A 16,790-nucleotide genomic window follows, 5' to 3' on the forward strand; every position below is an offset into this window, starting at 1 on the left:
CCACCCCCTCCAGAATATGAGCAGGAGGGATCCGAGGCCCTCCTGCCCTCGATGCAACCCCCCTCCCCCCAAAGATCGCCCCCCAAGAACCCCTGATCTCCCCCCACCCCACCCCGCTTCCCCATACCTTCTCCAAGTTGGCCGGACAGACGGATGCCAAACGCGCCCATCCGGCAGGCAGCCGACTCCAGAATGGGGCCGGATTGGCCCAGCCATCCCAAAATCCCGCCCACAGGTGAGGCCTAAGGCACCTGGGCCAATCACGTTCCCTCGTTCTTTTTTTCTTTTTTTTACGCTTTCTCGTTCCCTCATTCTTTTTATCATTTTTTCACACTATCTCATTCCGTCATTCTTTTTATCTTTATTTCTTCGAGAAAGAAGTAAAAAAAGATAAAAAAGAACGAGAAAACGAGAAAGAAGGGAAAAGAAAGATAAAAACGAACGATGGATCGAGAATGTGTGAAAAAGAAAGATAAAAAGAACGAGGGAACGAGAAAGAAGTTTCCCTTCTTTCTCGTTCCCTGGTCTATTTTTCTTTCTTTTCCCTTCTTTCTCGTTTCTCGTTCTTTTTTATCTTTTTTTCACACTATCTCATTCCCTCATTCTTTTTTATCTTTCTTTCTTCGAAAAATAAGGAAAAAAAAATAAAAAAGAACGAGAAATCGAGAAAGAAGGGAAAAGAAAGATAAATAGAACGAGGGAACAAAAAAGAAGGGAAAGAAAGATAAAAAAGAACGAGGAAACGATAAAGCATAAAAAAAAGATTAAAAAATGAGGAAACGAGAATGTTGTGAAAAAGAAAGATAAATCCCATCTTTCTCGTTCCCTCGTTCTTTTTTCTTTTTTTTACGCTTTCTCGTTCCCTCGTTCTTTTTATCGTTTTTTCACACTATCTCATTCCGTCATTCTTTTTATCTTTATTTCTTCGAGAAAGAAGTAAAAAAAGATAAAAAAGAACGAGAAAACGAGAAAGAAGGGAAAAGAAAGATAAAAACGAACGATGGATCGAGAATGTGTGAAAAAGAAAGATAAAAAGAATGAGGGAACGAGAAAGAAGTTTCCCTTCTTTCTCGTTCCCTGGTCTATTTTTCTTTCTTTTCCCTTCTTTCTCGTTTTCTCGTTCTTTTTTATCTTTTTTTCACACTATCTCATTCCCTCATTCTTTTTTATCTTTCTTTCTTCGAAAAATAAGGAAAAAAAAATAAAAAGAACGAGAAAGAAGGGAAAAGAAAGATAAATAGAACGACGGAACAAAAAAGAAGGGAAAGACAGATAAAAAAGAACGAGGAAACGATAAAGCATAAAAAAGAAAGATAAAAAAATGAGCAAACGAGAATGTTGTGAAAAAGAAAGATAAAAAGATAAATCCCATCTTTCTCGTTCCCTCGTTCTTTTTTTCTTTTTTTTACGCTTTCTCGTTCCCTCGTTCTTTTTATCGTTTTTTCACACTATCTCATTCCATCATTCTTTTTATCTTTCTTTCTTCGAAAAATAAGGAAAAAAAAATAAAAAAGAACGAGAAATCGAGAAAGAAGGGATAAGAAAGGTAAATAGAACGAGGGGACAAAAAAGAAGGGAAAGAAAGATAAAAAAGAACGAGGAAACGATAAAGCATAAAAAAAGATTGAAAAATGAGGAAACGAGAATGTTGTGAAAAAGAAAGATAAATCCCGTCTTTCAAGTTCCCTCGTTCTTTTTTTCTTTTTTTTACGCTTTCTCGTTCCCTCGTTCTTTTTATCGTTTTTTCACACTATCTCATTCCGTCATTCTTTTTATCTTTATTTCTTCGAGAAAGAAGTAAAAAAATATAAAAAAGAACGAGAAAATGAGAAAGAAGGGAAAAGAAAGATAAAAACGAACGATGGATCGAGAATGTGTGAAAAACAAAGCTAAAAAGAACGAGGGAACGAGAAAGAAGTTTCCCTTCTTTCTCGTTCCCTGGTCTATTTTTCTTTCTTTTCCCTTCTTTCTCGTTTTCTCATTCTTTTTTATCTTTTTTTCACACTATCTCATTCCCTCATTCTTTTTTATCTTTCTTTCATCGAAAAATAAGGAAAAAAAATAAAAAAGAACGAGAAATCGAGAAAGAAGGGAAAAGAAAGATAAATAGAACGAGGGAACAAAAAAGAAGGGAAAGAAAGATAAAAAAGAATGAGGAAACGATAAAGCATTAAAAAGAAAGATTAAAAAAATGAGGAAACGAGAATGTTGTGAAAAAGAAAGATAAAAAGATAAATCCCGTCTTTCTCGTTCCTTCGTTCTTTTTTTCTTTTTTTTACGCTTTCTCGTTCCCTCGTTCTTTTTATCGTTTTTTCACACTATCTCATTCCGTCATTCTTTTTATCTTTATTTCTTCGAGAAAGAAGTAAAAAAAGATAAAAAAGAAATAGAAAACGAGAAAGATGGGAAAAGAAAGATAAAAACGAACGATGGATCGAGAATGTGTGAAAAAGAAAGATAAAAAGAACGAGGGAACGAGAAAGAAGTTTCCCTTCTTTCTCGTTCCCTGGTCTATTTTTCTTTCTTTTCCCTTCTTTCTCGTTTTCTCGTTCTTTTTTATCTTTTTTTCACACTATCTCATTCCCTCATTCTTTTTTATCTTTCTTTCTTCGAAAAATAAGGAAAAAAAAATAAAAAAGAACTGAGAAATCGAGAAAGAAGGGAAAAGAAAGATAAATAGAACGAGGGAACAAAAAAGAAGGGAAAGAAAGATAAAAAAGAACGAGGAAACGATAAAGCATAAAAAAAGATTTAAAAAAACGAGGAAACGAGAATGTTGTGAAAAAGAAAGATATAATCCCGTCTTTCTCGTTCCCTCGTTCTTTTTTTCTTTTTTTTACGCTTTCTCGTTCCCTCGTTCTTTTTATCGTTTTTTCACACTATCTCATTCCGTCATTCTTTTTATCTTTATTTCTTCGAGAAAGAAGTAAAAAAAGATAAAAAAGAACGAGAAAACGAGAAAGAAGGGAAAAGAAAGATAAAAACGAACGATGGATAGAGAATGTGAGAAAAAGAAAGATAAAAAGAACGAGGGAACGAGAAAGAAGTTTCCCTTCTTTCTCGTTCCCTGGTCTATTTTTCTTTCTTTTCCCTTCTTTCTCGTTTTCTCATTCTTTTTTATCTTTTTTTCACACTATCTCATTCCCTCATTCTTTTTTATCTTTCTTTCTTCGAAAAATAAGGAAAAAAAAATAAAAAAGAACGAGAAATCGAGAAAGAAGGGAAAAGAAAGATAAATAGAACGAGGGAACAAAAAAGAAGGGAAAGAAAGATAAAAAAGAACGAGGAAACGATAAAGCATAAAAAAGAAAGATAAAAAAATGAGGAAACGAGAATGTTGTGAAAAAGAAAGATAAAAAGATAAATCCCGTCTTTCTCGTTCCCTCGTTCTTTTTTTCTTTTTTTTACGCTTTCTCGTTCCCTCGTTCTTTTTATCGTTTTTTCACACTATCTCATTCCGTCATTCTTTTTATCTTTATTTCTTCGAGAAAGAAGTAAAAAAAGATAAAAAAGAACGAGAAAACGAGAAAGAAGGGAAAAGAAAGATAAAAACGAACGATGGATCGAGAATGTGTGAAAAAGAAAGATAAAAAGAACGAGGGAACGAGAAAGAAGTTTCCCTTCTTTCTCGTTCCCTGGTCTATTTTTCTTTCTTTTCCCTTCTTTCTCGTTTTCTCATTCTTTTTTATCTTTTTTTCACACTATCTCATTCCCTCATTCTTTTTTATCTTTCTTTCATCGAAAAATAAGGAAAAAAAAATAAAAAAGAACGAGAAATCGAGAAAGAAGGGAAAAGAAAGATAAATAGAACGAGGGAACAAAAAAGAAGGGAAAGACAGATAAAAAAGAACGAGGAAACGATAAAGCATAAAAAGGAAAGATAAAAAAAATGAGGAAACGAGAATGTTGTGAAAAAGAAAGATAAAAAGATAAATCCCGTCTTTCTCGTTCCTTCGTTCTTTTTTTCTTTTTTTTACGCTTTCTCGTTCCCTCGTTCTTTTTATCGTTTTTTCACACTATCTCATTCCGTCATTCTTTTTATCTTTATTTCTTCGAGAAAGAAGTAAAAAAAGATAAAAAAGAAATAGAAAATGAGAAAGATGGGAAAAGAAAGATAAAAACGAACGATGGATCGAGAATGTGTGAAAAAGAAAGATAAAAAGAACGAGGGAACGAGAAAGAAGTTTCCCTTCTTTCTCGTTCCCTGGTCTATTTTTCTTTCTTTTCCCTTCTTTCTCGTTTTCTCGTTCTTTTTTATCTTTTTTTCACACTATCTCATTCCCTCATTCTTTTTTATCTTTCTTTCATCGAAAAATAAGGAAAAAAAAATAAAAAAGAACGAGAAATCGAGAAAGAAGGGAAAAGAAAGATAAATAGAACGAGGGAACAAAAAAGAAGGGAAAGAAAGATAAAAAAGAACGAGGAAACGATAAAGCATAAAAAAAGATTAAAAAAATGAGGAAACGAGAATGTTGTGAAAAAGAAAGATATATCCCGTCTTTCTCGTTCCCTCGTTTTTTTTTCTTTATTTTACGCTTTCTCGTTCCCTCGTTCTTTTTATCGTTTTTCACTCTATCTCATTCCGTCATTCTTTTTATCTTTATTTCTTCGAGAAAGAAGTAAAAAAAAGATAAAAAAGAACGAGAAAACGAGAAAGAAGGGAAAAGAAAGATAAAAACGAACGATGGATCGAGAATGTGTGAAAAAGAAAGATAAAAAGAACGAGGGAACGAGAAAGAAGTTTCCCTTCTTTCTCGTTCCATGGTCTATTTATCTTTCTTTTCCCTTCTTTCTCGTTTTCTCGTTTCTTTTTAATCTTTTTTCACACTATCTCATTCCCTCATTCTTTTTTATCTTTCTTTCTTCGAAAAATAGGAAAAAAAATAAAAAAGAACGAGAAATCGAGAAAGAAGGGAAAAGAAAGATAAATAGAACTGACGGAACAAAAAATAAGGGAAAGACAGATAAAAAAGAACGAGGAAACGATAAAGCATAAAAAGAAAGATTAAAAAATGAGGAAACGAGAATGTTGTGAAAAAGAAAGATAAAAAGATAAATCCCGTCTTTCTCGTTCCCTCGTTCTTTTTTTCTTTTTTTTACGCTTTCTCATTCCCTCGTTCTTTTTATCATTTTTTCACACTATCTCATTCCGTCATTCTTTTTATCTTTATTTCTTCGAGAAAGAAGTAAAAAAAGATAAAAAAGAACGAGAAAACGAAAAAGAATGGGAAAAGAAAGATAAAAACGAACGATGGATCGAGAATGTGTGAAAAAGAAAGATAAAAAGAACGAGGGAACGAGAAAGAAGTTTCCCTTCTTTCTCGTTCCCTGGTCTATTTTTCTTTCTTTTCCCTTCATTTCTCGTTTTCTCGTTCTTTTTTATCTTTTTTCACACTATCTCATTCCCTCATTCTTTTTTATCTTTCTTTCATCGAAAAATAAGGAAAAAAAATAAAAAGAACGAGAAATCGAGAAAGAAGGGAAAAGAAAGATAAATAGAACGAGGGAACAAAAAAGAAGGGAAAGAAAGATAAAAAAGAACGAGGAAACGATAAAGCATAAAAAGAAAGATAAAAAAAATGAGGAAACAAAAATGTTGTGAAAAAGAAAGATAAAAAGATAAATCCCGTCTTTCTCGTTCCCTCGTTCTTTTTTTCTTTTTTTTACGCTTTCTCGTTCCCTCGTTCTTTTTATCGTTTTTTCACACTATCTCATTCCGTCATTCTTTTTATCTTTATTTCTACGAGAAAGAAGTAAAAAAAGATAAAAAAGAAATAGAAAACGAGAAAGAAGGGAAAAGAAAGATAAAAACGAACGATGGATTGAGAATGTGTGAAAAAGAAAGATAAAAAGAACGAGGGAACGAGAAAGAAGTTTCCCTTCTTTCTCGTTCCCTGGTCTATTTTTCTTTCTTTTCCCTTCTTTCTCGTTTTCTCGTTCTTTTTTATCTTTTTTTCACACTATCTCATTCCCTCATTCTTTTTTATCTTTCTTTCATCGAAAAATAAGGAAAAAAAAAAAAAAAAGAACGAGAAATCGAGAAAGAAGGGAAAAGAAAGATAAATAGAACGAGGGAACAAAAAAGAAGGGAAAGAAAGATAAAAAAGAACGAGGAAACGATAAAGCATAAAAAAAGATTAAAAAATGAGGAAACGAGAATGTTGTGAAAAAGAAAGATATATCCCGTCTTTCTCGTTCCCTCATTCTTTTTATCTTTCTTTCTTACGCTTTCTCATTCCCTCGTTCTTTTTATCGTTTTTTCACACTATCTCATTCCGTCATTCTTTTTATCTTTATTTCTTTGAGAAAGAAGTAAAAAAAGATAAAAAAGAAAGAGAAAACGAAAAAGAAGGAAAAGAAAGATAAAAACGAACGATGGATCGAGAATGTGTGAAAAAGAAAGATAAAAAGAACGAGGGAACGAGAAAGAAGTTTCCCTTCTTTCTCGTTCCCTGGTCTATTTTTCTTTCTTTTCCCTTCTTTCTCGTTTTCTCGTTCTTTTTTATCTTTTTTTCACACTATCTCATTCCCTCATTCTTTTTTATCTTTCTTTCATTCGAAAAATAAGGAAAAAAAAATAAAAAAGAACGAGAAATCGAGAAAGAAGGGAAAAGAAAGATAAATAGAACGAGGGAACAAAAAAAGGGAAAGAAAGATAAAAAAGAACGAGGAAACGATAAAGCATAAAAAGAAAGATTAAAAAAATGAGGAAACGAGAATGTTGTGAAAAAGAAAGATAAAAAGACAAATCCCGTCTTTCTCGTTCCCTCGTTCTTTTTTCTTTTTTTTACGCTTTCTCGTTCCCTCGTTCTTTTTATCATTTTTTCACACTATCTCATTCCGTCATTCTTTTTATCTTTATTTCTTCGAGAAAGAAGTAAAAAAAGATAAAAAAGAACGAGAAAACGAGAAAGAATGGGAAAAGAAAGATAAAAACGAACGATGGATCGAGAATGTGTGAAAAAGAAAGATAAAAAGAACGAGGGAACGAGAAAGAAGTTTCCCTTCTTTCTCGTTCCCTGGTCTATTTTTCTTTCTTTTCCCTTCTTTCTCGTTTTCTCGTTCTTTTTTATCTTTTTTTCACACTATCTCATTCCCTCATTCTTTTTTATCTTTCTTTCATCGAAAAATAAGGAAAAAAAATAAAAAAGAACGAGAAATCGAGAAAGAAGGGAAAAGAAAGATAAATAGAACGAGAGAACAAAAAAGAAGGGAAAGAAAGATAAAAAAGAATGAGGAAACGATAAAGCATTAAAAAGAAAGATAAAAAAAATGAGGAAACGAGAATGTTGTGAAAAAGAAAGATAAAAAGACAAATCCCGCCTTTCTCGTTCCCTCGTTCTTTTTTTCTTTTTTTTACGCTTTCTCGTTCCCTCGTTCTTTTTATCATTTTTTCACACTATCTCATTCCGTCAATCTTTTTATCTTTATTTATTCGAGAAAGAAATAAAAAAAGATAAAAAGAAAACGAGAAAGAAGGGAAAAGAAAGATAAAAACGAACGATGGATCGAGAATGTGTGAAAAAGAAAGATAAAAAGAACGAGGGAACGAGAAAGAAGTTTCCCTTCTTTCTCGTTCCCTGGTCTATTTTTCTTTCTTTTCCCTTCTTTCTCGTTTTCTCATTTCTTTTTTATCTTTTTTTCACACTATCTCATTCCCTCATTCTTTTTTATCTTTCTTTCATTCGAAAAATAAGGAAAAAAAAATAAAAAAGAACGAGAAATCGAGAAAGAAGGGAAAAGAAAGATAAATAGAACTGACGGAACAAAAAAGAAGGGAAAGAAGATAAAAAAGAACTGAGGAAACGATAAAGCATAAAAAGAAAGATTAAAAAATGAGGAAACGAGAATGTTGTGAAAAAGAAAGATAAAAGATAAATCCCGTCTTTCTCGTTCCCTCGTTCTTTTTTTCTTTTTTTTACGCTTTCTCGTTCCCTCGTTCTTTTTATCGTTTTTTCACACTATCTCATTCCGTCATTCTTTTTATCTTTAATTCTTCGAGAAAGAAGTAAAAAAAGATAAAAAAGAACGAGAAAGCAAGAAAGAAGGGAAAAGAAAGATAAAAACGAACGATGGATCGAGAATGTGTGAAAAAGAAAGATTAAAAAAACGAGGGAACGAGAAAGAAGTTTCCCTTCTTTCTCGTTCCCTGGTCTATTTTTCTTTCTTTTCCCTTCTTTCTCGTTTTCTCATTCTTTTTTATCTTTTTTTCACACTATCTCATTCCCTCATTCTTTTTTATCTTTCTTTCTTCGAAAAATAAGAAAAAAAAATAAAAAAGAACGAGAAATCGATAAAGAAGGGAAAAGAAAGATAAATAGAACGAGGGATCAAAAAGGAAGGGAAAGACAGATAAAAAAGAACGAGGAAACGATAAAGCATAAAAAGGAAAGATTAAAAAAATGAGGAAACGAGAATGTTGTGAAAAAGAAAGATAAAAAGAAAAATCCCGTCTTTCTCGTTCCCTCGTTCTTTTTTTCTTTTTTTTACGCTTTCTCGTTCCATCGTTCTTTTTATCGTTTTTCACACTATCTCATTCCGTCATTCTTTTTATCTTTAATTCTTCGAGAAAGAAGTAAAAAAAGATAAAAAAGAAATAGAAAACGAGAAAGATGGGAAAAGAAAGATAAAAACGAACGATGGATCGAGAATGTGTGAAAAAGAAAGATAAAAAGAACGAGGGAACGAGAAAGAAGTTTCCCTTCTTTCTCGTTCCCTGGTCTATTTTTCTTTCTTTTCCCATATTTCTCATTTTCTCGTTCTTTTTTATCTTTTTTTCACACTATCTCATTCCCTCATTCTTTTTTATCTTTCTTTCATCGAAAAATAAGGAAAAAAAATAAAAAAGAACGAGAAATCGAGAAAGAAGGGAAAAGAAAGATAAATAGAACGAGAGAACAAAAAAGAAGGGAAAGAAAGATAAAAAAGAATGAGGAAACGATAAAGCATTAAAAAGAAAGATAAAAAAAATGAGGAAACGAGAATGTTGTGAAAAAGAAAGATAAAAAGACAAATCCCGTCTTTCTCGTTCCCTCGTTCTTTTTTTCTTTTTTTTACGCTTTCTCTTTCCCTCGTTCTTTTTATCATTTTTTCACACTATCTCATTCCGTCATTCTTTTTATCTTTATTTCTTCGAGAAAGAAGTAAAAAAAGATAAAAAAGAACAGAGAAAACGAGAAAGAAGGGAAAAGAAAGATAAAAACGAACGATGGATCGAGAATGTGTGAAAAAGAAAGATAAAAAGAACGAGGGAACGAGAAAGAAGTTTCCCTTCTTTCTCGTTCCCTGGTCTATTTTTCTTTCTTTTCCCATATTTCTCGTTTTCTCATTCTTTTTTATCTTTTTTTCACACTATCTCATTCCCTCATTCTTTTTTATCTTTCTTTCTTCGAAAAATAAGGAAAAAAAATAAAAAAGAACGAGAAATCGAGAAAGAAGGGAAAAGAAAGATAAATAGAACGAGGGAACAAAAAAGAAGGGAAAGAAAGATAAAAAAGAATGAGGAAACGATAAAGCATTAAAAAGAAAGATTAAAAAATGAGGAAACGAGAATGTTGTGAAAAAGAAAGATAAAAAGATAAATCCCGTCTTTCTCGTTCCTTCGTTCTTTTTTTCTTTTTTTTACGCTTTCTCGTTCCCTCGTTCTTTTTATCATTTTTTTCACACTATCTCATTCCGTCATTCTTTTTATCTTTATTTCTTCGAGAAAGAAGTAAAAAAAGATAAAAAAGAAATAGAAAACGAGAAAGATGGGAAAAGAAAGATAAAAACGAACGATGGATCGAGAATGTGTGAAAAAGAAAGATAAAAAGAACGAGGGAACGAGAAAGAAGTTTCCCTTCTTTCTCGTTCCCTGGTCTATTTTTCTTTCTTTTCCCTTCTTTCTCGTTTTCTCATTCTTTTTTATCTTTTTTTCACACTATCTCATTCCCTCATTCTTTTTTATCTTTCTTTCATCGAAAAATAAGGAAAAAAAAATAAAAAAGAACGAGAAATCGAGAAAGAAGGGAAAAGAAAGATAAATAGAACGAGGGAACAAAAAAGAAGGGAAAGAAAGATAAAAAAGAATGAGGAAACGATAAAGCATTAAAAAGAAAGATTAAAAAATGAGGAAACGAGAATGTTGTGAAAAAGAAAGATAAAAAGATAAATCCCGTCTTTCTCGTTCCTTCGTTCTTTTTTTCTTTTTTTTACGCTTTCTCGTTCCCTCGTTCTTTTTATCGTTTTTTCACACTATCTCATTCCGTCATTCTTTTTATCTTTATTTCTTCGAGAAAGAAGTAAAAAAAGATAAAAAAGAAATAGAAAACGAGAAAGATGGGAAAAGAAAGATAAAAACGAACGATGGATCGAGAATGTGTGAAAAAGAAAGATAAAAAGAACGAGGGAACGAGAAAGAAGTTTCCCTTCTTTCTCGTTCCCTGGTCTATTTTTCTTTCTTTTCCCTTCTTTCTCGTTTTCTCATTCTTTTTTATCTTTTTTTCACACTATCTCATTCCCTCATTCTTTTTTATCTTTCTTTCATCGAAAAATAAGGAAAAAAAATAAAAAAGAACGAGAAATCGAGAAAGAAGGGAAAAGAAAGATAAATAGAACGAGGGAACAAAAAAGAAGGGAAAGAAAGATAAAAAAGAACGAGGAAACGATAAAGAATAAAAAAGAAAGATAAAAAAATGAGGAAACGAGAATGTTGTGAAAAAGAAAGATAAAAAGATAAATCCCGTCTTTCTCGTTCCCTCGTTCTTTTTTTCTTTTTTTTACGCTTTCTCGTTCCCTCGTTCTTTTTATCGTTTTTTCACACTATCTCATTCCGTCATTCTTTTTATCTTTATTTCTTCGAGAAAGAAGTAAAAAAAGATAAAAAAGAACGAGAAAACGAGAAAGAAGGGAAAAGAAAGATAAAAACGAACGATGGATCGAGAATGTGAGAAAAAGAAAGATAAAAAGAACGAGGGAACGAGAAAGAAGTTTCCCTTCTTTCTCGTTCCCTGGTCTATTTTTCTTTCTTTTCCCATTCTTTCTCGTTTTCTCGTTCTTTTTTATCTTTTTTTCACACTATCTCATTCCCTCATTCTTTTTTATCTTTCTTTCTTCGAAAAAAAAAGAAAAAAAAATAAAAAAGAACGAGAAATCGAGAAAGAAGGGAAAAGAAAGATAAATAGAACGACGGAACAAAAAATAAGGGAAAGACAGATAAAAAAGAACGAGGAAACGATAAAGCATAAAAAAAAGATTAAAAAATGAGGAAACGAGAATGTTGTGAAAAAGAAAGATAAATCCCATCTTTCTCGTTCCCTCGTTCTTTTTTTCTTTTTTTTACGCTTTCTCGTTCCCTCGTTCTTTTTATCGTTTTTTCACACTATCTCATTCCGTCATTCTTTTTATCTTTATTTCTTCGAGAAAAAAGTAAAAAAAGATAAAAAAAGAACGAAAAAACGAGAAAGAATGGGAAAAGAAAGATAAAAACGAACGATGGATCGAGAATGTGTGAAAAAGAAAGATAAAAAGAACGAGGGAACGAGAAAGAAGTTTCCCTTCTTTCTCGTTCCCTGGTCTATTTTTCTTTCTTTTCCCTTCTTTCTCGTTTTCTCATTCTTTTTTATCTTTTTTTCACACTATCTCATTCCCTCATTCTTTTTTATCTTTCTTTCATCGAAAAATAAGGAAAAAAAATAAAAAAGAACGAGAAATCGAGAAAGAAGGGAAAAGAAAGATAAATAGAACGAGGGAACAAAAAAGAAGGGAAAGAAAGATAAAAAAGAACTGAGGAAACGATAAAGCATAAAAAGAAAGATTAAAAAATGAGGAAACGAGAATGTTGTGAAAAAGAAAGATAAAAAGATAAATCCCGTCTTTCTCGTTCCTTCGTTCTTTTTTTCTTTTTTTTACGCTTTCTCGTTCCCTCGTTCTTTTTATCGTTTTTTCACACTATCTCATTCCGTCATTCTTTTTATCTTTATTTCTTCGAGAAAGAAGTAAAAAAAGATAAAAAAGAAATAGAAAACGAGAAAGATGGGAAAAGAAAGATAAAAACGAACGATGGATCGAGAATGTGTGAAAAAGAAAGATAAAAAGAACGAGGGAACGAGAAAGAAGTTTCCCTTCTTTCTCGTTCCCTGGTCTATTTTTCTTTCTTTTCCCTTCTTTCTCGTTTTCTCATTCTTTTTTATCTTTTTTTCACACTATCTCATTCCCTCATTCTTTTTTATCTTTCTTTCATCGAAAAATAAGGAAAAAAAAATAAAAAAGAACGAGAAATCGAGAAAGAAGGGAAAAGAAAGATAAATAGAACGAGGGAACAAAAAAGAAGGGAAAGAAAGATAAAAAAGAACGAGGAAACGATAAAGCATAAAAAGGAAAGATAAAAAAAATGAGGAAACGAGAATGTTGTGAAAAAGAAAGATAAAAAGATAAATCCCGTCTTTCTCGTTCCCTCGTTCTTTTTTCTTTTTTTTACGCTTTCTCGTTCCCTCGTTCTTTTTATCGTTTTTTCACACTATCTCATTCCGTCATTCTTTTTATCTTTATTTCTTCGAGAAAGAAGTAAAAAAAGATAAAAAAGAACTAGAAAACGAGAAAGAATGGGAAAAGAAAGATAAAAACGAACGATGGATCGAGAATGTGTGAAAAAGAAAGATAAAAAGAACGAGGGAACGAGAAAGAAGTTTCCCTTCTTTCTCGTTCCCTGGTCTATTTTTCTTTCTTTTCCCTTCTTTCTCGTTTTCTCGTTCTTTTTTATCTTTTTTTCACACTATCTCATTCCCTCATTCTTTTTTATCTTTCTTTCTTCGAAAAATAAGGAAAAAAAATAAAAAAGAACGAGAAATCGAGAAAGAAGGGAAAAGAAAGATAAATAGAACGAGGGAACAAAAAAGAAGGGAAAGAAAGATAAAAAAGAACGAGGAAACGATAAAGCATAAAAAAGAAAGATTAAAAAAATGAGGAAACGAGAATGTTGTGAAAAAGAAAGATAAAAAGATAAATCCCGTCTTTCTCGTTCCCTCGTTCTTTTTTTCTTTTTTTTACGCTTTCTCGTTCCCTCGTTCTTTTTATCGTTTTTTTCACACTATCTCATTCCGTCATTCTTTTTATCTTTATTTCTTCTAGAAAGAAGTAAAAAAAGATAAAAAAGAACAGAGAAAACGAGAAAGAATGGGAAAAGAAAGATAAAAACGAACGATGGATCGAGAATGTGTGAAAAAGAAAGATAAAAAGAACGAGGGAACGAGAAAGAAGTTTCCCTTCTTTCTCGTTCCCTGGTCTATTTTTCTTTCTTTTCCCTTATTTCTCGTTTTCTCGTTCTTTTTTATCTTTTTTTCACACTATCTCATTCCCTCATTCTTTTTTATCTTTCTTTCTTCGAAAAATAAGGAAAAAAAAATAAAAAAGAACTGAGAAATCGAGAAAGAAGGGAAAAGAAAGATAAATAGAACGAGGGAACAAAAAAGAAGGGAAAGAAAGATAAAAAAGAACGAGGAAACGATAAAGCATAAAAAAAAGATTAAAAAATGAGGAAACGAGAATGTTGTGAAAAAGAAAGATAAATCCCGTCTTTCTCGTTCCCTCGTTCTTTTTTTCTTTTTTTTACGCTTTCTCGTTCCCTCGTTCTTTTTATCGTTTTTTCACACTATCTCATTCCGTCATTCTTTTTATCTTTATTTCTTCGAGAAAGAAGTAAAAAAAGATAAAAAAGAACGATAAAACGAGAAAGAATGGGAAAAGAAAGATAAAAACGAACGATGGATCGAGAATGTGATGAAAAAGAAAGATAAAAAGAACGAGGGAACGAGAAAGAAGTTTCCCTTCTTTCTCGTTCCCTGGTCTATTTTTCTTTCTTTTCCCTTCTTTCTCGTTTTCTCATTCTTTTTTATCTTTTTTTCACACTATCTCATTCCCTCATTCTTTTTTATCTTTCTTTCTTCGAAAAATAAGGAAAAAAAAATAAAAAAGAACGAGAAATCGAGAAAGAAGGGAAAAGAAAGATAAATAGAACGAGGGAACAAAAAAGAAGGGAAAGAAAGATAAAAAAGAACGAGGAAACGATAAAGCATAAAAAGAAAGATTAAAAAATGAGGAAACGAGAATGTTGTGAAAAAGAAAGATAAAAAGATAAATCCCGTCTTTCTCGTTCCCTCGTTCTTTTTTTCTTTTTTTTACGCTTTCTCGTTCCCTCGTTCTTTTTATCGTTTTTTCACACTATCTCATTCCGTCATTCTTTTTATCTTTATTTCTTCGAGAAAGAAGTAAAAAAAGATAAAAAAGAACTAGAAAACGAGAAAGAAGGGAAAAGAAAGATAAAAACGAACGATGGATCGAGAATGTGTGAAAAAGAAAGATAAAAAGAACGAGGGAACGAGAAAGAAGTTTCCCTTCTTTCTCGTTCCCTGGTCTATTTTTCTTTCTTTTCCCTTCTTTCTCGTTTTCTCGTTCTTTTTTATCTTTTTTTCACACTATCTCATTCCCTCATTCTTTTTTATCTTTCTTTCATTCGAAAAATAAGGAAAAAAAAATAAAAAAGAACGAGAAATCGAGAAAGAAGGGAAAAGAAAGATAAATAGAACGAGGGAACAAAAAAGAAGGGAAAGAAAGATAAAAAAGAACTGAGGAAACGATAAAGCATTAAAAAGAAAGATTAAAAAATGAGGAAACGAGAATGTTGTGAAAAAGAAAGATAAAAAGATAAATCCCGTCTTTCTCGTTCCTTCGTTCTTTTTTTCTTTTTTTTACGCTTTCTCGTTCCCTCGTTCTTTTTATCGTTTTTTCACACTATCTCATTCCGTCATTCTTTTTATCTTTATTTCTTCGAGAAAGAAGTAAAAAAAGATAAAAAAGAAATAGAAAACGAGAAAGATGGGAAAAGAAAGATAAAAACGAACGATGGATCGAGAATGTGTGAAAAAGAAAGATAAAAAGAACGAGGGAACGAGAAAGAAGTTTCCCTTCTTTCTCGTTCCCTGGTCTATTTTTCTTTCTTTTCCCTTCTTTCTCGTTTTCTCGTTCTTTTTTATCTTTTTTTCACACTATCTCATTCCCTCATTCTTTTTTATCTTTCTTTCATCGAAAAATAAGGAAAAAAAATAAAAAAGAACGAGAAATCGAGAAAGAAGGGAAAAGAAAGATAAATAGAACGAGGGAACAAAAAAGAAGGGAAAGAAAGATAAAAAAGAACGAGGAAACGATAAAGCATAAAAAAAGATTTAAAAAATGAGGAAACGAGAATGTTGTGAAAAAGAAAGATATATCCCGTCTTTCTCGTTCCCTCGTTTTTTTTCTTTATTTTACGCTTTCTCATTCCCTCGTTCTTTTTATCGTTTTTTCACACTATCTCATTCCGTCATTCTTTTTATCTTTATTTCTTCGAGAAAGAAGTAAAAAAAGATAAAAAAGAACGAGAAAACGAGAAAGAAGGGAAAAGAAAGATAAAAACGAACGATGGATAGAGAATGTGAGAAAAAGAAAGATAAAAAGAACGAGGGAACGAGAAAGAAGTTTCCCTTCTTTCTCGTTCCCTGGTCTAATTTTCTTTCTTTTCCCATATTTCTCATTTTCTCGTTCTTTTTTATCTTTTTTTCGCACTATCTCATTCCCTCATTCTTTTTTATCTTTCTTTCTTCGAAAAATAAGGAAAAAAAAATAAAAAAGAACGAGAAATCGAGAAAGAAGGGAAAAGAAAGATAAATAGAACGAGGGAACAAAAAAGAAGGGAAAGAAAGATAAAAAAGAATGAGGAAACGATAAAGCATAAAAAAGAAAGATTAAAAAAATGAGGAAACGAGAATGTTGTGAAAAAGAAAGATAAAAAGACAAATCCCGTCTTTCTCGTTCCCTCGTTCTTTTTTTCTTTTTTTTACGCTTTCTCGTTCCCTCGTTCTTTTTATCATTTTTTCACACTATCTCATTCCGTCATTCTTTTTATCTTTATTTCTTCGAGAAAGAAGTAAAAAAAGATAAAAAAGAACGAGAAAACGAGAAAGAAGGGAAAAGAAAGATAAAAACAAACGATGGATAGAGAATGTGAGAAAAATAAAGATAAAAAGAACGAGGGAACGAGAAAGAAGTTTCCCTTCTTTCTCGTTCCCTGGTCTATTTTTCTTTCTTTTCCCTTATTTCTCGTTTTCTCGTTCTTTTTTATCTTTTTTTCACACTATCTCATTCCCTCATTCTTTTTTATCTTTCTTTCTTCGAAAAATAAGGAAAAAAAATAAAAAACAATGAGAAATCGAGAAAGAAGGGAAAAGAAAGATAAATAGAATGAGGGAACAAAAAAGAAGGGAAAGACAGATAAAAAAGAACGAGGAAACGATAAAGCATAAAAAAAGATTAAAAAATGAGGAAACGAGAATGTTGTGAAAAAGAAAGATAAAAAGATAAATCCCGTCTTTCTCGTTCCCTCGTTCTTTTTTCTTTTTTTTACGCTTTCTCGTTCCCTCGTTCTTTTTATCGTTTTTTCACACTATCTCATTCCGTCATTCTTTTTATCTTTAATTCTTCGAGAAAGAAGTAAAAAAAGATAAAAAAGAACGAGAAAGCAAGAAAGAAGGGAAAAGAAAGATAAAAACGAACGATGGATCGAGAATGTGTGAAAAAGAAAGATAAAAAGAACGAGGGAACGAGAAAGAAGTTTCCCTTCTTTCTCGTTCCCTGGTCTATTTTTCTTTCTTTTCCCTTCTTTCTCGTTTTCTCATTCTTTTTTATCTTTTTTTCACACTATCTCATTCCCTCATTCTTTTTTTGGTTTCTTATAGCAGAAACACCATTGTAAAAGTTTGAGGTCTATCAGATTCTTTTCT

The sequence above is a fragment of the Geotrypetes seraphini genome, chromosome 16, assembly GCF_902459505.1.
Source record: "Geotrypetes seraphini chromosome 16, aGeoSer1.1, whole genome shotgun sequence".
Classification (NCBI taxonomy): domain Eukaryota; kingdom Metazoa; phylum Chordata; class Amphibia; order Gymnophiona; family Dermophiidae; genus Geotrypetes; species Geotrypetes seraphini.